The 22,616-nt window shown below is 39.1% G+C and overlaps 1 non-coding gene across 1 annotated transcript; it reads right to left on the bottom strand.

The window, feature by feature from the left end:
- Positions 1–21,851: 21,851 nt before the first annotated feature.
- LOC121395821 lies at positions 21,852–22,226 on the bottom strand. Its single transcript, XR_005962703.1, has one exon.
- Positions 22,227–22,616: the final 390 nt, after the last annotated feature.

Genomic DNA, 22,616 nt, shown 5'->3' with positions numbered 1-22,616 from the left:
ATATGCCCAAAAATTAAGTAGAGAAGTGAAGAAGCTCGCACTCACAGGACTTATCAAAATCAAAAATGGTGTTTATTTCAATATAAGTAACTAACGTTTCGGCTTTTTTGATAAGTCCTGTGAGTGTGAGCTTCTCTCTCTCTCTCTCTCTCTCTCTCTCTCTCTCTCTCTCTATATATATATATACACACACATATATATATACATCCCACTATTTTTATCAAGGTAGATCTCCTGATGAGGGCCAGGTGTTGAGAGTAGATCCCAGGGCAGGCCTGGACTAGGAGTCAAAATAGGCCCTGCCATTCCAAGTACACAGAGGCCCAAACAGCCTCCTACCAGCCCACTATATGGTAACTTTCTATGGAACCATACAGCAGCCCCTCTGGCACTTGCCAGAACCCACAGATTGCCAGTCCGGGCCTGTCCCAGGTTAACAAAGTCTGGGCACCCCTGGCGTAAGAGGAAAAACAAAGTTTTGCTAGGCAGAAGCGACCGCAGCCATAATTTCGTTTTTGAAACAATTGCACTGCCGAAGTAACGCTAGCGAAAACAGTTGCCAATATTTGGCACCCAGGACGCAACTTTGCATTTTATTGAATTAGTGTAGTGGTAATGATTTTCACCTGGTTAAGTGTGTGAAGCGGTCGTTAACCATTAACCATTTGTTTGTGCCTTACCACTCACACAATGAGGGTTTTACATGGCCATGAGAACACTCTTTTCTCACATGAAATGTTAGCTGTGTGGCCTCTTCGGAGAGAATAGAAGAAGATGGAAGAGGATTGCTCTATGGTGCTCACTGGCCTGGGGTTTCAGGTAAGTCAATACAATCACTTGGGTGTGCCTTACATTTGGCAACCCCAAGTGCAAAAAGACGTTCCTTCTCCTAAACAAAACAGGGATTGTTTGTCCATATATTGCAATATATTTTCAGCTGGCCAATTACGTCAAAGTCATCCCATATCTGGCCAATCCTACACTTAATTTTCATCTGATTCATTAAGAATTCTATTACTTCATTATACATTTTACAAAGGGACTAAGTTTTACCTGCACCTTACTAGCTGCTTTCAAAGTAAAACTCCCAAACTTGGCTGCCCTTTTATTAGACACCAGTGGGATCACCTGACTATAGCTGGGAAGGGTGGGAGCTACAACATGGAGCTGGTCACTGCTCCTGTATAACTATAACAAACAAGGGAAAGTTGTGCTCACCACTAATTTTTCAAAACATTGAGCAGGGGTGCAATGAGGGTGTGACCACAAAATACATATAGACAAATACAAGAGTCCTCTGCACTCAACCCATTATCAATATATTTAAGACAGAGACATTTTGTGCATACTGCTACTGAAAAATGCCTTACCCTTTAAACAAAACAGGGATTGTTTGTCCATATATTGCAATATATTTAAGCTGGCCAACTACGTCAAAGTCATCCCATATCTGGCCAGTCCTATGCTCAACTTGCATCTGATTCATTAAGAATTCTATTGCTTCATTATTGCTTCACAGGGACTAAGTTTTACCCGCAACTTACTTGTAGTCTGGCATGTTTGAACATTCCTGAAGTAAATATAAAAATATTTCAGCTATTGCACAACATTATTTTGATATTTCATCATTTTAAAAGAACATTTTCTGGTCATAGGGCTCTCTTTAAGACTGGAGAAGCAATAATAACCATGGTAAATCTACCCCACTGTGGTTAACACTCACATAATCACATATAAAACAATTAAAGCAGTGCTGTCCAACATCTGTCGTATTGTGTGCCGGAATTTTTGTGACCTATGTGGTGGAGGGCCGATAATGGAAGCCAGCGAGGACCACTCCCTGTTTTTAAACCACACCCATGTTACCGCAAGAACTTTTAAGACCATGGCCACGTTAATGGTGGTAGCACACCAAAAAACCAAATGGTTGGTGCTCACTGCAGGGATATCAGTTATCACTCATATGTGAAACGAGTTTAGTAAGTCATATTAAGACATACACTTGAACCCACATGCCTCATCCTCCCATGTGGATAACACAGCACCCCCAGCACATAATTCAGCACCTTACGGGCCCCTAACAACAATTTCCAAATGCTAACAAATTCCCAGAACAAACCTTAGCGAGGGCCGGAATTTCTATTCCTGGCTCCCCTAGGCCAGCCTCAGTCTTTTTGCTGCCATCCTCTCTCAAGTGTGAATGCGCACACACATTATCTGCTGGCACGCAGTATGCAGTTGATGCGGCTGGGTCTACCTGTTATCTTCTTTACTTACCTCTCTTTGCAAATTTAGCGCAGCAGAGCTCATGGGCTCCATCTTCTTCTCTTTGGTCTTCTTCTGGAAGTAAGTGCCGTATTGGCGCATGAGCAGTTGGAGCAATCTTCTGGTTTTTGACAACATCATTGGTGCTCGCGTGTGCATGGGCATCATTGGCGCTCGCGTGCGCATCAGTGCTTGCATGCGCAGTAACAACTTTTACGCACGCATACACGGAAGCAGCATTCTCGGCGCATATCTAGTGCCAGGTCTGGTCTAGGAGTAGGCAGAAGAGGTAGCTGCCCAGCGCCACCCAATAGTTGCGCCCTAGGCAGCTGCCTCTTCTGCCTACCCCTAGTTCCGGCCCTGGACGAAATTGACGGAAATTGCGAAGCACCGGAAGAAGACCCAAAGATGGAGCCCACGAGCTCTGCTGCGCTGCAAAGAGAGGTAAGTAGGGATGGTGAACTGAATCCGAATTTGCATATGCAAATTAGGGGCGGGGAGGGAATTCATGTGACTTTTTAAAAATGTTTTCCCCTTCCCACACCTTATTTGCATATGCAAATTAGGATTCGTTTGGTATTCGACTGAATCTTTCGCAAGGGGTTCGGCCGAATCCAAAATAGTGTATTCAGTGCATCTCTAGAGGTAAGGAAAGAGTTAGGGGCATTTACCAAAGATAACAGCTAGGCTGGGGGGGAGCAGGGAGGGCGGGTCAATGTAGGGTAGGGGTTTTTATAATTAAGGGTTTGGTTCTCCTTTAAGCAGAAAAGCAACAAACTGTTAGGTCTAGGCTTCCCAAAAATGCCAAGAATAGTTGTAATTCACTAGAAAAAAGTAATTCCCTGTTCAGCAATTTGTGGCCATCATTTTTGTGGCAAATGATATCTTATAGTATTTTGATTTCTTATTATAGTCTGAGCTTCTGGACATACCACAGCTTTTACAAGTTGGGAGGTTGGAGGGGTTATTAGGGATTGCAAAGGTGCTTGACCAGAAAGTTCAATTTGTCCTTAAGGTGAACATCTTTTACCGGAACTTTCTGCAGCTCTCTAGTTTGGAAACTAACAGGATAATGCTTACCTTTATTATAATATTGACAATGATATTCTGTGACAATTTGCAACTGATTATCGTTTTTGAATTATTCAGCTTTTTATCAGCAGTTCTTCAGTTTGGAATGTCAGCAGCAATTTGGTTGTTGGGGTCCAGTTTACTCTAGCAAGAACTTTTTGGCTTCTGGGGTCAATAAACCCCCTTCTAAAAGTTAAGGTGGCCATACACGGGCCGATAAAAGCTGCAGACGGACCGAGTCGGCAGCTTATTGGCCCGTGTATGGGGGCCCCCGACGGGCTTCCCCGATTGAGATCTGGCCGAAAGTCGGCCAGATCTCGATCAGATGGGACTAAAAATCCCATCGGATCGCGGACCCATCTGTTCGTTGATGCGGTCCCGCGATTCGACCGCCCATTTGTTGGGATCCGATCGTTGGGCCCTAGGGCCCACGAACGGATCAGCCCAATATTGCCCACCTCAAGGTGGGCATATCGGAGAGAGATCCGCTCGTTTCGCGATGTCGCCGTGTATGGCCACCTTTAGAACGAGGCAGAACAGCACAACTGACAAGTAATTCAATTAAAAAAATATTAAAAAGGACCAATTGAAAAGTAACTAAGAACAGTCCTTCCTACAACATAGTAAAAGTTAACTTAAAAGTGAATTACCGCTGTAAGTTCTAAACTGTTTTTCTAGGGTCCCACTTCCCCTAGCAACAGTAGTTTGAATAGCTGCCTGATATATATAAATATAAAACGACAATACAGGTATGGAATCCGTTATCCGGAAACGCTATTATCCAGAAAGTTCCAAATTACAGAAAGGCCATCTCCCAAAGACTCTATTTTTTCCAAATAATCAAAATTTTTAAAAACTATTTCCCTTTTCTCTGTAATAATAAAACAGTAGCTTGTACTTGATCCAAACTAATATATAATTAATCATTATTGGAGGCAAAACCAGCCTATTGGGTTTATTTAATGTACACGATTTTATAGTAGACTTACGGAAAGATCCCTGGGTCACTGACCCTGCGAAACCAGGAAGAATTATACATTTGAGGTTAGAAAGAGAGGCAAATCATGAACTGTAAAGGAAAAGGGCAGACTGCAGACTTTTCTTACAACATACTAAAAGTGCATTCTAAGATATTTTTTTTCCGGACAGTACTAATGTATCAGCAGAAATCTCATAACCACATTTACCAGCTGTTCAACTTTAACCAGTGTGAGATATCTTTCGTCAGAGTTACTGTCTAACAATGAATCCAGTAATATATGGGAGCTCATTAGACATTATTTTATATCACTCGGTTATAATAAAACACTGAACCGACAGAGCCAGCAGTCAGAACGGACACTAATGATACTAGATGGAGTGGCAACTTCAGTTCAGTAGACAACAGTAGAAAACAGTTCAGTAGACAGTAGAAAACAGTTCAGTAGACTGCAAGTACAAGGATCACGAGAGCGTTTCAGCATTCTTTAAAGGAAAACTAAAGATATATATGGCTAGATGGCTGTATTTTATATACTGAATTTACTGTACCTCCAGAGAGGTTCATCAGTAATGATGCAGGCTTTCATAGAAGCTTGCCATCTTGAATCATATAAGACCATCTATTGAGTGTCAGCGGCACTGCACATGCTCAGTGTGTTCTGTGCAGTTAAACTTAAGCTGGCCATAGATGTAAAGATTTTTAAAAGATCAGATCCTGATCGTAAGACCACGATCTTCTCGGAACGATCGTACGATCTAATTTACCATCAACTAAAAAGACCAATTTGGCAAGAAAACAAAGGGGAGCTGCCTGCTTGGCCCTGCAAACATAGATAGATTGCACTGGGACCGACAAAGATTTTTTGACCTGGCCGATCAATTTCCTGACAGATGTCGGCTGAAAAATCGTAAGATGTACGATCGTTCGAATACCACTAACCGCACGATAATTTCGAAGGATTGGTCGGACTTCCCTAAAATCGGTGGTTCGGCAAGAAGAATCGTCGCGTCTATGGGGACCATTAGATGTCAGAAATGTTCAAGCAGAAAATGAGGTTTGTCTTTCATAGAAGCAGATTCTACATGGGGTTATTATTAACTGCTGGTTTCCGAGCTGCTATTTAAAGTGAATCTAATTTCTCAGCCTTGTGACATTTATATAGAAACTGTATATAGTGAGTTGGTCCATAAGCTCAATTAAGTGACAGCAGGACAGATCATGTGCCAAAAAAAAAAAAAGGATGGGGTTTACTAGGGCATCTTCAGAGTCACAGATCTTCACTGCTAAGGGTGGTGGCAGATGGGGAGATTATTTGCGTAACGACAAATCTTCTCTACCGTGGGTGATAAATCTCCCCAAAATGCCTTCCCGCTGGATGGTATACAAATCACTTTGGATTTCTGAAGTCGCCCGAAGTTGCCCCACCAGGAAACTTTGGGTGACTTTAGAATACCAAAGTGATACATATGCCATCCCACCGACGATTCGCCGGCGGGAAGGCATTTCAGGGATATTAGTCGCCCCTGGTTGGGCCGGCCCGTTAGTGAGCCCCATGTCATTTTATTTTTTTTTTAAACTAAAATGTATTGACCACAATAAATCTTTCAGCCATTTGGTTTACTGTTTTGGTGTCGTTCCCATGCATATTAGATATTATTGTGACAGATAGGAGACTGTAATACAGACATGGGATCCATTATTCTGAGTATATCTGGAAAGTTCAGAATTACAAAAAGGGTGTCTCCCATAAACTCCATTTTATTCAAATAATCCACATTTTTAAAAGTGATTTCCTTTTTCTCTGTAATAATAGCTTGTACTTGATCCCAACTAAGATATAATTAATCCTTATTGGAAGCAAAACCAGCCTATTGGGTTTATTTAATGTTTTAGGGGCAGATTCACTAAGGGTCGAATTTCGAAGTTAAAAATACTTCGAAATTCGACCCTCGAATTGAAATCCTTCGACTTCGAATATCGAAGTCGAAGGATTTAGCGCTAAACGTTCGTTCGATCAAAGGATTTTTCGTTCGATCGAACGATTAAATCCTTCGAATCGAACGATTCGAAGGATTTTAATCCAACGATCGAAGGAAAATCCTTCGATCAAAAAAAGGTTAGCAAACCTATGGGGACCTTCCCCATAGGCTAACATTGACTTCGGTAGGTTTTATCTGCCGAAGTAGGGGGTCGAAGTTTTTTTTAAAGGGAAAGTACTTCGACTATCGAATGGTCGAATAGTCGAACGATTTTTCGTTCGATTCGTTCGATTTCGTTCGTATTCGAACGAATTTAACCAATTCGATGGTCGAAGTACCCAAAAAATACTTCAAAATTCAAATTTTTTTCATTCGAATCCTTCACTCGAGCTTAGTGAATCGGCCCCTAAGTGATTTTCTAGTAGACTTAAGGTATGAAGATCCACATTACTGAAAGATCCATTATCTGGAACACCCCAGGTCTTGAGCATTCTGTTAACAGGTCCAATACCTGTATGAGGTGACTGTAAACATAAAAAAAATGTTGAATTCTCTGGGACATCTGTTTTTCAAGAATATATGGTATCTGAGGGTTACTGGACAATAAATAGCTTTTCTGCCCTGGAGCGAGAGAGACGATGCTGTAATACCAAAATTTTGCAAAGATTTGCAGTTTGCAGTGCACAAACGCACACATTCTTTAGAAACCGGACTTCCTTAAAAAAAAACCTCCAAACTGCAAATTGTTGCTAAAATGTGTGCACAGACACTTTGCAGCATCTTATTTCTCATGCTTCTGGAAAAAAAGGCAAAACATCATAAATTGAATAGTACAGGTCAGCTTTATCCGTTTATTTCTCAGCTATGAGATTCGGGTTCAGCTGGTGACCAGGCTTTATCTGCCATCTCTTCATATGCAAAATTCAGACTCTTACTCAACATAAAAAAAAAAGTAAGGGGGTTATTTACTAAATCTCGTTCTCTTATTAAAACAAAGTCAGCCTAACTCCCATCCACAAATGTAACTTAATTATCAATAATTCTTCTGGAAAAAGTCAGAGCTGAAAAAAACAAAACAATGCGACAATTCGAATCAATTCAACTTTCAAACTCAACATTATTGAATTGTTGCAGTGAAAACTCAACTTTATTGGATTCTCTGACAAAAACCAGCGCAGATCACAACCTGAGCGATATCTGCCGATGACTTCTACATGACCTCGACAGGTTTGAGATGGAGTATTTTCGGATTTGGATTTTTAGCAGCTTTGGGGTATAATTAAGCGCTAAAAATTCGAGTTTTTATTTTTCCACCAAAAATTCTAGATCTTTATCCAGGTGATCATTTGCAAACTTCTGTCTGGCTTTTTTTTATGCCTAGGAGTAGGGGCTTCTTCCTAATTATGGTGTCTGTAGGCTTTTGACCCATAGGAAATCATATACGGTAAATAAAAGCTGAGATATTCAATCTGTCCCTTAGTTATTTCTTTAAAATAACCTCATAACTCAAAGTTGGAACACTGTGTAGAATGTAAAAATTTGATGCCGGCAACAAATATCAAAAAAGTAGGCAGAGTGGAAATAAAACTCTCTAAAAGTAGTGTAATGCTAAAAAGAACATTTCTCAGAGAGGTTGGACCACTCAAAGGATCAGGAGGGGCAAACCACTGTGAAACTCAGGTGGGAATATTGCAACAATTTAAGAAGCACGTTTCTCAACACAAAAGCATTGGGGGATTTCATCACCTACAGCACATAATATCATTACAATATTCAAAAAATCTAGGAAAATCTCTGTACACCAGAAACATGGGCAAAAGCCAATACATGATGGCGGTGATCTTTGGGCCCTCAGGTGGCACTGCATTAAAAACAGACCTGTAGTGGAAATCTTGCTTGGGCTCAGGAATACTTCCCAAAATCCCAGTCTGGGAACACAGTTTGTCACTGCACCCACAAATGCAAGTTACAATTCTACTATGCAAAGAAGAAAACATATATAAATATGCTCCAGAAACACCGTCACCTTCTCTGGGTCCAAACTCATTTAAGATGGACTGAGGCAAAGTGTAAAACTGAAGAGTTATAATGTGAAATTATTTTTGGAAATCATGCTTGCCGTTGTTATGAGCACACAGTACAAAAGCCGGCAGCATCCATGATGATATGGGGGTGCATTAGTGGATAAGGCTTGGGGAGCTTGAACATCTGGGGAGGCACCAATAATGCTGAATGATATGTACAGGTTTTGGAGCAACATATGCTGCCGTCCAGACAACATGGAGTCCGGGTGCTCCACAGGCCCCCTGTGTGCAGTCCCGATCTGTCACCCACTGAAAACATTTGGCACATTATGGATTAAAAATACAACTTGGATGACCTGGAACTGTTGAGCAGCTGAAATTTTATATCAGGCAAGAATTTGACAACATTTCACTTTTAGAACTAAAGCGATTGGTCTCCTCAGTTCCCAAACTGTTGAAGTGTTGTTAAAACAAGAGCGGATTCAGAGTGGGAAACATGCTCCTCAACCAACTTTTTTTTGGCACATGTCAGCATCAAATTCAAATCAAGCATATAGTTTTCAGAAAACAGAACAAAAAAATGTTTCAATATATGATATGCTGTCTTTGTAATATGTACATACAATTAAATAATACACTAGGGGATATTATTATTATTATTATGATTAAAGTCCAAATGCCAAAAACTCAAAAAAATTGAGGTTTTTATTTTACTATAAAATCTGAATTTTTCGTGAAAAAAAAACTCGAATTTTCGGGAATTTATTATACCCTGAGGATATGGAAAAAGCCTGAATCTGAAAATCAGCCCTGCAAATTTGTATATAAATCAATGGGAGAAGTCCCAAAGATATCCCGATCTGCGCTGGGAATATTCTGAAGATTTTGTGTTTTTCAGGCAAAAATCTCCAAAAATCTGATTTTCAGAGCGGAAAATCCGAAAAATTGGTACAATTCGAATTTTCATGCGGTTTCAGGATTTTATCCCGGAATTTTTCAGACAAATTTATTGATAAATAAGGGGAAATAACCGTTGCGGATTTGGTATATATATTTGAGTATATTTCAGAAAACAATGGGATAAATTCGGATTTTGATAAATTAACCCCCTAGGACTCCCACTTCAAAATTGAGGATTCACTGTAAAGGGTTGAGTTTAATTGAATATTTTGCCTGGAATAGGATTCAGAACTGATCCTGACATTTCAATTACACAGAGACCCAAACAGCCCCCCACCAGCCCACTAAATAGTAGGGAATCCAATATTTTGGATTCGGCCAAACCCCCGAATCCTTCGCGAAAGATTCAGCCGAATACCGAACTTCCTTGTTTTAAGGAAGTCACGTGATTTACCTCCCCGCCCCTAATTTGCATATGTAAATTATGATTCTGATTCGGTTCAGCTGGCCAGAAGGATTTGGCTGAATCCGAATCCTGCTGAAAAAGGCTGAATCCTGGATTCGGTGCATCCCTACTAAATAGTAACTGTCAATGGGATCTTAAAGCAGCCCCAAAATCCTCTGATTTCCAGTCTGGTCAGATCATAAGATTAAAGCTGTAAAAAACAGATCTCTAGCATTGGTGCATGTAACATTTAGGACCCAACTATACTTGCACAACTGTACACAGCGCAGATAGCTATAGATATATATCTGGGTATAATTTCTGATGGTTCTTAAGCCACATAAACCAGGTTTTGCTGTAAATGGCAAGTTTTTTACATTTGCTCTCGCGCACACACATTTTTGTTATTTTCACACAAGATAACATTTCTGCAGCCGGCCTTACTGGAAAACTTTGAACCACATAAAACATTATATTCTTCCAGCAAGTCTACCGCTTCCCCTTTGAAGCAATTCTGCCTAACAAACATACAGACTTGCTAAAAATTGTCAGATACTTTCAAAAGAAAGGCAAAAATAAAAGGGACAGTTCACCACAAGAAATGTTAGCGCTCTTTAGAATTTGATAATCTCAAACAATATGCAGAAAGTTTCCTTTTTTTTTTTATTCATGTGGTTTTGAACAATTTGCTTTTCGTTTCTGCTTTTGTGGTCAGAAACTTTATATGATTCCTGAAAGCAGGCTGGATTTCTATCGTGATAATTATTTAGTATTACAGGTATGAAATCAGTTATCTGGAAACCAGTCATCCAGAAAGCTCAGAATTTTTTAAAGGCCATCTCCCATAAAATCCATTTCAAATAATTTCCTTTTTCTCTGTAATAATAAAACAGTAGCTTTTACTTGATCCCAACTAAAATATAATTAATCCTTATTGGAAACAAAACCAGCCTATTGGGTTTTTTTAATGTTTACATGATTTTCTAGTAGACTCAAGGTATGAAGATCCAAATTACAGAAAGATCTTTTATCTGGAAAACCTCAGGTCCCAAGAAAAAAGTTCTAATAGCTGTACTTATTTATCTTGGACCTCCTCTATCCTCCTGAAAACAGACCATATTGTGGGTATGTGATACAACCTACAGCTGTCCATACATGGGATTTTACAAAGAATGGATCTTTCTATAATTTCAATCACTAGGCTTTAAGGGGTAGATTCATTAAGATTAAGAATTTTTGAGTTGCATTTTTGGTCAAAACTCACAAATTCGAGTTGGGAATAATCCAAACACGAATTTGAAACGTGTCATACCTGGACCCTGGGAATAACTCCTATTCGACTATGTAGAAGTCAATGGGAGAGGTCTTCCTGACATTCTAGATTTTTTGTGAAAAAGAGTTTAGCCGAATCAGTAATATTTGTTCGAGTTTTAGATATTCTAGTTTTTTTCTTAAATAAGATACTATTCGAATTTTGAGGTCATTCGAGTTCATTCGAATTAAAAAAAACTCTAACCTTTGATAAATCTGCCCCTAAGGGGCAGATTTATTAAGGGTAGAATTTCGAATTGAAAAAACTTCGAATATTCAATTCAAATAGACCGACCAAAATTAAGATTTTTTTTTTTTTTTATCAAATAGGTCAGTTTTCGATCTAATATTTCTGTATTCGCCCGAAATCAAATCAAATTCGATTCAAATTTGAACCCCAAAAAAACTTTGATTTTTCAAAGTCCACCAAATTACTCCAAATATGTTCTAGGAGGTCCCCCATAGGCTAAAACAGCAATTTTTAATTTTTAAATTAATTTTTTGATTTCAAATTCGAATCAAATTTGGACTATTCCCTAGTCGAGGTACACAAAAAATAGCTCAAAATTTGAGTTGAAAATTCACCTCGGCATCAAGCACAAGCTAACTTTTAGTATGATGTAGAGAGTTATATTCTGAGACAATTTGCAATTGGATTTCATTTTTTTATTTGTGGTTTTTGAAATATTAAACTTTTAATCTAGCAGCTCTCTAGTCTCCTATTTCAGCAATGTGGTTGCTAGGGTCCAAGTAACCCTAGCAATCATGCATTGATTTGAATAACAGAATATTAATAGGAGAGGCCTGAACAATAGTGATGGGCGAATTTATTCGCCAGGCACAAATTTGCAGCAAATTTGCCGCTTTCGCCACCGTTGAATAAATTTGCGAATTTGCTGTGAAAATTCACCGGTGTCACGATTTTCGACTCCGGCATCAATTTAGACGGTGAATTATCGCAGGCCTCGAAATCGTTGTTTCACGATTATTTCGCCAGTTTCGCTAATTTTGCGGGAAATTCAAAATTCATGGTGAAATGAAACGGGACAAATTTGCCCATCACTACTGAACAGAAATAAGAGAAATAAAAAGTAGCAATTACAATAAGGGGCAGATTTACTAAACTCGAGGGAATAATTTGAATTGAAAAAAGTATTTTTTTGGGTACTTCGACCATCGAATTTGTCAAATTCAATCTAATCGAATGATTTGAATGATTTGAAGTAAAAATCGTTTGACTATTCGAAGTACTGTCTCTTTAAAAAATACTTTGACTTCATACTTCGCCACTTGAACCTACCGAGGTTCAATGTTAGCCTATGGGGACCTTCCCCAGCACTTTTCTAAAGTTTTTGTGGACGAATAAAAATCCTTCGATCCTTCGATCGATCGCTTAGAATCGTTTTATTCGAACGATTTTATCGTTCTATCGAAGTATTTGCGGTAAATCCTTTTAATTTGATATTCGAATTCAAATGATTTTACTTCGAGGGTCGAATTGGAGGGTTTTTTAACCCTCGAAATTCCGCCCTTGATAAATCTGCCCCCAAATGTGCAGCCTTACAGAGCATTTGTTTTAGATGGGCCCATTTGAGAGCTGGAAAGAGTCGGAAGAAAAAGTCAAGTAATTAGAAAAATATACAAAATAATCAACGAAGACCAATTGAAAAGCTAAAGGTGAACCAACCCTTTAAAGGAATTGTTCAGTGTAAAAATAAAAACTGGGTAAATAGATAGGCTGTGCAAAATAAAAACTGTTTCTAATATAGTTAGTTAGCCAAAAATGTAATGTATAAAGGCCGGAGTGACTGGATGTGTAACATAATAGCCAGAACACTACTTCCTGATTTTCAGCTCCATTGTTGGATGAAGCAGATACATAAACAGGTCATTACAATGTAAGCTCCCATTGTGTCTCTCCAGTCTTCCATTGATATTTATATGGATGTTTTCAGGATCCCCTCTATCTATAACAAACACATCTGCATATGTAAAACTGCATTTTCTCACTCACAGACCTCAGCTATTGTTTCTTATGGGGCAGGAATAATGGCTAATCAGGGCGTTTCTAAAGTCACTCTTTATATTGGTGGTTCCGCTGTTTGTATGTATAAACTCTGCTTAACACAACAATATCACCAAAGGGAAGTCAATGAGACCTGCTGTTCTTGTATCAGAGTCTGTCTGCTTCCTGGAACAACCTGGTCTGGATTCCGGCAATTAATAAATAAAACATGACTGTAACAAACACAACATAGAGGTTTATCTGTAGTATAGGTGTGGGATCTGGTATCCAGGATGCTTGGGACCTGGGGTTTTCTGTATAAGGGATCTTTCCGTAATTTGGATCTTCATACCTTAAAGGAAAACTATACCGCTTAAACAATGTAGGTCTCTATAAAAGATATTGCATAAAAGAACTCATAGGTAAAACCCTGCTTCATGTAAATAAACCATTTTCATAATAATATACTTTTTTAGTAGTATGTGCCATTGGGTAATCATAAATAGAAAATTGCCATTTTAGAAAATAAGGGCCGCCCCCCTGGGATCGTACGATACATGTTAGGTCACACGAGCCAATTAACAGACAGAGGACTGTCTTTTTGTTATAGTTAGGGGCAGATTTATCAAAAGTCGAGGTGAATTTTTGGATGAAAAAAATGCAAATTTCGAGCTATTTTTTGTGTACTTCAACTAGGCAATAGTCCATATAATTCGAAATTTACTGTCTTTAAAAATTCAACTTCGACCATTCGCCATCTAAAACCTGCCAAATTGTTGTTTTAGCCTATGGGGGACCTCTTAGAACATATTTGGAGTCAATTGGTGGACTTTGAAAAAAATCTAAGTTTTTTGGGGGGGGGGAACTTCGAATCGAATTCGATAGAATGCGCTATCAATTGATTAGTACGATTCTAATTCAGCCGAATACGGACCTATTCGATCGAAAATGGACCTATGCGGCCAAAAAAAAAGTTTGACTTCATTTCGACTTTTTGAATTCGAATTTAGAAGTTTTTCAAATTCAAAATTCGACCCTTGATAAATATGCCCCTTAGAGCTGTAGTATTTCTGGTCAGGTGATCTCTGAGGCAGCACACAGACCATCACGAAATGGTGGCTCAAGGCAAGAGATGTAAAAGGGCAATATTTACTTAAATATATATTCCAGTTTGGTAAGATTCTTTAATATGTCACTTAATATGATATGAACTATCTGTTGCTTAAGGGGCAGATTTATCAAGGGTCGAATTTCGAAGTACAAAAAACTTCGAAATTCGACCATCGAATTTAAAAAACTTCGAATTCGAAGTTTTTTCAACAAATTTGACAATCCTGCGGTCGAATAAAAATCGTTCGAACGATTAAATAGTTCGAATCGAACTATTTGAAAGATTTTAGCGATCGATTGAAGGCTTTTTATTCGATGTGGAAAGACTTAGAAAAATGTTGTAGAAGGTCCCCATAGGCTAACATAGCACTTCGGCAGGTTTAATTTGGCGATGTATTGAAGTCAAATTTTTTTAAAGAGACAGTACTTCGATTATCGAATGGTCGAATATTCAAACGATTTTTACTTCGAATCGAAGTAGAAGTAAATTTGAAGTCGTAGTATCCCATTCGATGGTCGAAGTATCCAAAAAATGACTTTGAATCTTTTTACTTCGAAAATTCCCTTTAATTCACTTCGACCCTTAGTAAATCGGCCATATGTGTTCATTAGTGGTGCTTGCGAAGCAAAGCATCACTACTGTTATCTTGCAAACTTATTTTTATTCTTCTTCCGTATGAAAGTTTGGCGCGTAACTAGTCCCGCACCGTTTGTCCTAGACCCATGAATGAGGTGTCAAATCGTGCGGCTTAATCGGGAATGGGGTGGTATGACTTTTCTAAGGGGTGGGTGGTTAATTGCCCCTTGCGGGGGCAATTAACCACCCCGAAAAGTCCCATAGATTAACATTGAGGCCAACTTTTGACGGATTCTAGCGCAGAGAGGGAATCTTGTAGAAACGTTAAATTTACCACATTTGAAGAGGTTTGCGACCTGTGTCAGATGATACCCCACACGAGGGTATAAGTTTTACCCCCGGGGCAGGAGAGGTCCCCAAATTTGCCCCATTGACTTATAATGGGGAATTTATCGAATAATTAGTTTGTCGCAGACCCATGAATGAGGTGTCAAACCGTTCAGCTTATTCGGGAATGGGGTGTTGTGACTTTTCTGTCCTATTTTGGGGACCCAAAAAAGTGAGCGGAGCCGCAAACAACCAATCAGATTTTCCCTATTGACTTCAATGAGAAAAGGTAAACAGCTGTAATTCTCACAGTAATAAAGCCAGAGCTCCCAAACTTGGCACCGTGGGTCACTGGGTGACTGCAGCCAAAATTTACAAAAAGTGGGCGGAGTCTACAACAGCCAATCAAATTTCAGCCATTCAATTAAATAGGAAAATTTTAAACTGCTGCCGCTCTTAGACGGTTAATGGCAGGGTCCTCAAACTTGGCACAGTTGGTCACTGGGGGACTGGGATTAAAATTAAGAAAAGTGGGTGGAGCCAAAACCAACCAATCAGATTTCTTTGATTGGTTTTAATGGGAAAAATTAAGAAGGCTGCCATTCTCTCAGTATTGATGTCAGGGACCTTGAATATCACAAATGTGGTCGCGGGGGGTTTCCACTTCAAGTTTAGAAAAAGTGGGCGGAGCCACCAACAACCAATCAAATTTCATTCATTGATTTTCAATAGAAAAAAATAGAAATGCTGCCATTTTTACACATTAAATGACAGCATTCCCAAACTTTGGTATGTTAGTCACTGAGTGACTGTGGTTCACAATTAGGAAAAAAAGGGGCGGGGCAACAACAGCCAATCAGATTTGGGCCTGAGTTTTGCCACAGCAAGCACCACTCACATTTTCTTCAGGAAATGTACCTCTCTAGTTTTAGTGGTATCGTTTTCCTTTAGTCTACTAGAAAATCATGTAAACATTAAGGGGCACATTTACTATGGATTGAATATCGAGGGTTAATTAACCCTCGTTATTCTACCATCGAAGTAAAAACCTTTGATTTCGAAGTCAAAGGATTTACCGCATTTAGTTCGATCGAACGAAAAATCGTTCGATCGAAAGATTAAATCCTTTGAATCAAATGATTCGAAGTATTTTAATCCATCGAATGAACGATTTTCCTTCGATCAGAAATTGCTAGGAAAGCTTATGGGGAAGGTCCCCATAGGCTAACATTGGTGGTCGGTAGGTTTTAGGTGGCGAAGAAGTTAGTCGAAGTTTTTTTTAAAGAGACAGTACTTCGACTATCAAATGGTCGAATAGTCGAACGATCTTTAGTTTGATTCGAAGTCATAGTCGAAGGTCGAAGTAGCCAATTCGATGGTCGAAGTAGCCAAAAAAAAACTTCGAAATTCAAAGTATTTTTCATTCTAATCCTTCACTCGAGCTAAATAAATGTGCCCCTTAATAAACCCAATAGGCTGGTTTTGCTTCCAATAAGGATTAATTATATCTTAGTTGGGATACAGTACAAGCTACTGTTTTATTATTACAGAGAAAAAGGAAATTATTTTTAAAAATTTGGATAAAATGGAGTCTACGGGAGACAGCCTTTGCGAAATTCGGAGCTTCCTGGATAACACGGTTTACGGATAACGGATCCCGTACCTGAAATAAGTCAAATCAACTGGACTTGATACATTTTTTCACTTGAAGACATTCCACTAATCATCCGACAGACTTTCTCAATTCTGAATTGATTAAGCCAGTTGGATGACTAATGAAACGTCTTCGTGACAAAAAACACAGCAAGTCCAGTTGATTTGACTTATTACTATAGATACACCATGACCTGGATGAATGAGAATCTTCACAGACACAAAATAGAAGTTGTTTTTTTGGCACGGATTTCTTTCAATTAGTACAAGACACGCGCATACATTGCAATACAGGTATGGGATCTGTGGTTTTCCAGATAATGAATCTTTCACTTCATTGGAAACTCTATTCCTTAAAGGGTTTGTTCACCTTTGAGTGATGTAGAGAGGGATATTCTGAGACCATTTGCAATTGGTTTTTATTTTTTATTATTTGTGTTTTTTTAGTTACATAGCTTTTTATTCAGCAGCTCTCTGGTTTGCAAGTTCAGCCATCTGGTTGCTAGGGTCCAAGTTACCCTAGCAACCATGCACTGATTGGAATAAGCGACTGGAATATGAATAGGAGAGGACCTGAATAGTAAGATCAGGAATGCCAAGTAGCTATAACAATACATTTGTAGCCTTACAGACAAATCGTTTTTTAGATGGGGTCCAGTGACGCCCATTTGAAGCCTGCAAAGAGTCAAAAAAGAAAATAGCTATAAAACTATAAAAAATAAATAATGAAAACCAATTGAAAAGTTGCGTGGAATTAGCCATTCTAAAACATACTAAGGGGCATATTTATCAAGGGTCTAATTTTGTACTGAAAAAACTTTGAAATTATAATTCAAAAAGACCAACCGAAATTAAGTTGAAGTTTTTTATCAGTCGAATAGGTCAGTTTTCGATCGAATAGGTCCGTATTCGGCTGAATTAGAATAGTACAAATCGATGGAATATCACATTTGATCGAATTCGATTCAGTTTTTACCAAAAAAAATTATGTTTTTTAAAGTCCACCAATTGACTCCAAATAGGTTCTAGGAGGTCCCCCATAGGCTAAAACAGAAAACAGCAATTCGGCAGGTTTTAGATGGCGAATGGTCGAAGTCGAATTTTTAAAGAGACAGTACATGATAAATTTCAATAGTCACGTTTTACAAATTCAAATGGAATTTGGACTAATCCCTAGTCGAAGTACACAAAAAAAGCTTGAAATTTAATTTTTTTTCATTTGAAAATTCATTTCGACCTTTGATAAATCAGCCCCTAAAAGTTACCTTTAAGGGGAACCACCCCTTTAAGTCTTCTAAAAAAAAAAGTTTTTAAACAATAAATAAACCGAATAGGAATGTTTTACCTTCAATAAGGATTAATTATATCTTAGTTGGGATCAAGTACAAGCTACTGTTTTATTATTACAGAGAAAAAGGAAATCATTTTTTAAAATTTTGATTATTTATATAAAATGGGAGTCTATGGGAGATGGCCTTCCTGTAATTTGGAACTTTCTGGATAATGGGTTTCCAGATAACAGATCCCATACCTGTACCTGTTATCCAGAATGCTTGGGACCTTCGGTTTTCCGTATAACAGATCTTTCCATAATTTGGATTTTTATACCTCAAGTCTACAAAAAAATAACAAACATTTAGGGGGTAATTTATCAAAGGTCGAATGTTAGTTTTTATACCTCGAATTAACTCACAACTCAAATGGTATCTTATTTAAGGAAAACTAGAATGGAAAAACAAAATTCTTTGAGTTTGAGTTGCCAAACCAAAAAAACTCGAATTAATCGAGTTTTCCACAGGAAAAAACATGAAGGCTATTAACATCTTGACTCCTACATGACTTCGACAGGTTTTAGATGGTGTATTTCTCAGATTCAAGCTATTTCCAGGGTATAACAAAAAAAAAAATTCACCTGAGTCTTGACCAAAAAATCACCTCAAAACTCGAATTTTCTTGGAAAACACAACTCGAACCTTAATAAACTTCCAATACTAATTAAAATCCTTAGTTGGAATCAAGTACAAGGTACTGTTTTATTATTACAGAGAAAAGGGAAATCATTTTTAAAAATGTGTATTATTTGGATAAAATGAGTATTCTGTAATTAAGAGCTTTCTGGATAAAGGGTTTCCGGATAACGGATCCCATATCTGTACCTATTTAATATATGAAGACAAATGTAAGAACCAATCGTTAAGAGGTGTAGAAAAACTCCATTCTGCTGCAATAATAAATGGCATGTAATATTTAATGGGGCTTTAAAATAACATAAATGTTGAAATTGGAATGTTAAGTATTTGTTTATACAATGTTTTTGCTCAGGGGTTTGAAATTTAAATTGCTTTCCATTTGCTGGGGTAATAGATAGACATAACATTAAAAGCAGTTCAAACTGAAGATCAGATGACAAATTAAATCTGAACTTAGAGTTGTATTTGCCCTTCAAAAGACATGAAAGGGACTGAAGTGAGATATTTCAGAAGGGATTGAAGTGAGGCTTATGAGATATTGGCATCCTGTGACTGCGGTCCCCTATTATTTATTATATTGGTCCAGGCATTTGCCCACAGCCAATTCTACATATAGGGGGTTGGAAGGAAAGACTGACATTGGAGCTAATTTCACAGGATGTGGATAACCGGATGATACTCCGTCCAAACACATGGAGACTGGTTAATTGGTTCCTGATCAAATAAACCCTGGTTTGTGTTGTGTAAGGGCTGAAATACACGGTGCACCTTCTTCAGATCCAACGCGCTGAGAGGAAGCACATGCGACGAGACGGATGCGCCAAATATAATGTAAGTAATAGAAATGTCGCATCTACAAACTACGACTGTCGGATGCGAACGCCGCAAGTTGCGCCTTGATCCAACAGTCTATTATTTACATTATATTAGGCGCATCCGTCTCAGTGTATCGGATCTGAAAAAGGTAGTTCAGCCCTAAGGGCAAGGCCAGACGTGGCGTTTTTAAAAAAAAAAACCTGTCGGGCGTAAATACGCATAAACTTCACTACCACTGAAACTAATGGAAAACGCACTATGGCAATTCTCACAGGGCGCTTGCAAGCGGAAATCTGCCACGGGACGGCAAATTTTTTTTAGCAGAAACGCCAATACGTTGAGAAACTACCAAATCGACAGACTCTATCGGATCTGCAAGTTAGAAACCACACTTTACTTAAATACGCAGCGCATTTTAAATATGGCGTCCAAATTCTCGCATAGATAAATGGCGCATATACGTTATTATGGCCAGTGACGTAATTACGTTGCGTATTGACGATCCTGCTCCATTTTGCATGTAAATAGTTTTTCTATTTGTAAATAGCTTTTCTATTGTCTATTTCCAGCCAGCGGAATTATGGGGAATGAGAACAATGAGAAGTGCATGTTGGGAAAAGAAACCTATGTGCTGAAAAAAAAGCATGTTGGTGGTCGCGTGTGGTTTGTGGCGTATTTACGCCCGATGGAGCTTTTTTAAAAGCGCAACGTAAAAACGCCATGTCTGGCCTTGCCCTAAATGTGATAGAGAGCTGAGGCTGATCCTACAAAGACTGCCTACTAGGCATTAGACATTATTGGGCAATGTATGGGGTGCCCGTCCGACTGATATCTGCCTAAAGATTGTCATTTGTATCTCCATGAATATACCATAGATAGTTTTATTGCATAGGCAGATTGCCATGTTACCTCAAGTAACCAACTGCCAGCACTGTAACATAAGACTATATATTAGTATTTATATAACACTACATATATACTCGGCACTGTACAGGTATGGGATCCGTTACCCAGAAAGTTCAGAATTACAGAAAGGCCATCTCCCATAGACTCCATTAAAATCAAATAATCCAAATTTTTTTAAAAATGATTTCCTTTTTCTCTGTAATAATAAAACAGTACTTTGTACTTGATCTGAACCAAGATATAATTAACATGGCAAATTCAATAAACTGGAAGGCACTTCTGGAAAAAGGCGTTATTGTATCAGTGCTGGTAAAATACCGAACGCATTTTGGGATTATCTCCCTTGATCATAGGCATTTGAAGGCCGAAAGTAAGTGGTGAGTTGGAGCGGTCTCTTATGGTTTGATTTACTGACAGTAACATATAATGAATCCTTATTGGAAGCAAAACCATCTTATAGGATTTATTTCATGTTTACATGATGGTCTAGCAGTCTTAAGGTGTGAAGTTCCAAATTATGGAAAGACCCGTTATCCCGAAAACTCCAGGGCATTATGGATAATAGGTCCCGTACCTGTACAATGCAAAAACAAATTGATAGATCAAAAGGGGATCACAGCAATGGATGTTGCATTATTTGCATAAACAGTTGAATGACCAACAAGCTTGGCCATGAAATGAGACCTTAACATCTCACCTATTCTATCAAGCATCACAAATCAGACACTGCCACAACACTTTAAGGAGGTTGATTGCCTTTAAATTATCGTAAGTATGACACAGAGTGCTATACTGAAATAATTTGCATTTATTTTTTATTTCTGATTTTTCAGTTATTAGCAGCACTCCTGGGTGCGATTTCAGCAATCGTGTTGCTAGGGTCCAAATTACCCTAGCAACCATGCATTAATTTGAATAAGAGGCAGGGATATGAATAACAGAGGCCTGATAAAAAGGAGTAATAAAAAGTAGCAATAATAAATGGGTAGACTTACAGAGCATTTGCTTTTAGATGGGGTCAGTGACCCCCATTTAAAAGCTGAAAAGAGTAAGAAGGTAGCAACTAAACTATAAAACAAAGGATAAAAACCAACCATGAACTGAACTATGAACATAATAAGAGTTAACACACCTTTAAACTTGCTGTGGGGGGGAGAGACAGGTGTGTTGGTAAAAAAGTGAAAACAATTTATTTATTTTTTGTGCTTTCAAAACAAGGTCATTGACATCACACTAAGGTGAACTACCCTGATGCGACTAGCACTCCCCACGCAAACACAGGCAGAACCATAGCGCTATAACCCACGCCTTCCACCATGTGAGCTGGCAGAGAGGAGGCTGGAGCTGGCAGAGAGGAGGCTGGAGCTGGCAGGAGGCTGGCAGAGAGGAGGCTGGAGCTGGCAGAGAGGAAGATGGAGCTGGCAGAGAGGAGGCTGGAGCTGGCAGGAGGCTGTCAGAGAGGAGGCTGGAGCTGGCAGAGAGGAGGTTGGAGCTGGCAGACAACAGGCAATCAGATCAGAATCGCCTCTATACTCACAGGCCGGGATTATTGGGGAAGCCCCTCAGCCCAGCCTAGTATATCTGATCGATTCATCATTTCAATGATTAGCGGCCTGCAAAGCCGAGCTCAGCGCACAGCGCCCGGGTAGGGCTTAGCGAGCGGTTTCCTATCATTTCACCCGTGGGACAGGCCGCCATCCACGCGGGTGATCAAATAAGATCAATGTGTGTAATAGAAAGGCAGGAGCAGCAGCGCACAACTCTCACCCGCCGGCATGCACAGACTCACACACACACACACACACCGGCCTCTACACCCACGCAACGCATTCGGACAAACACACACGTTAACACTAAACATCATTTCCCGCGCCGCCGCTGTTCCTAATGATCTCTCGCAGCTCCCCGCCCGATCTTTTATAGTGGTTTCATGCAGTGCATTGTGGGTGAGCGAACGTCTACCTGTGCTAGCAACGCCCACTGCGATACACTGCCCCTAGCGGCGGGGAGGTAAACGTGTGCGACTGCATTCAGTGTGATAATCATGTAGATTTGTATATGATGTTTGCTGCTTCTCAACCCTATTCAGATGCACATAACCGGCATTACAGATCTCAGGGCCACTAGTTTAAGGGCCACGGATTGTGTAGGGGGATCCTGAGGTCACAGTGGAAATAGTGGGGGTCATCTGATATGAAATTGGCATGATGAGGGCTGGGTAATACAACTTTACAGCATACCTCCCAATATTTTGGAAATAAAAAGCGCGACAAAA

This window comes from Xenopus laevis, chromosome 7L, assembly GCF_017654675.1.
Source record: "Xenopus laevis strain J_2021 chromosome 7L, Xenopus_laevis_v10.1, whole genome shotgun sequence".
NCBI classification, from domain to species: Eukaryota; Metazoa; Chordata; class Amphibia; order Anura; family Pipidae; genus Xenopus; species Xenopus laevis.
The sequence above is the reverse complement of the archived record's forward strand: the minus strand, read 5'-3'. Positions and strand labels throughout refer to the sequence as shown.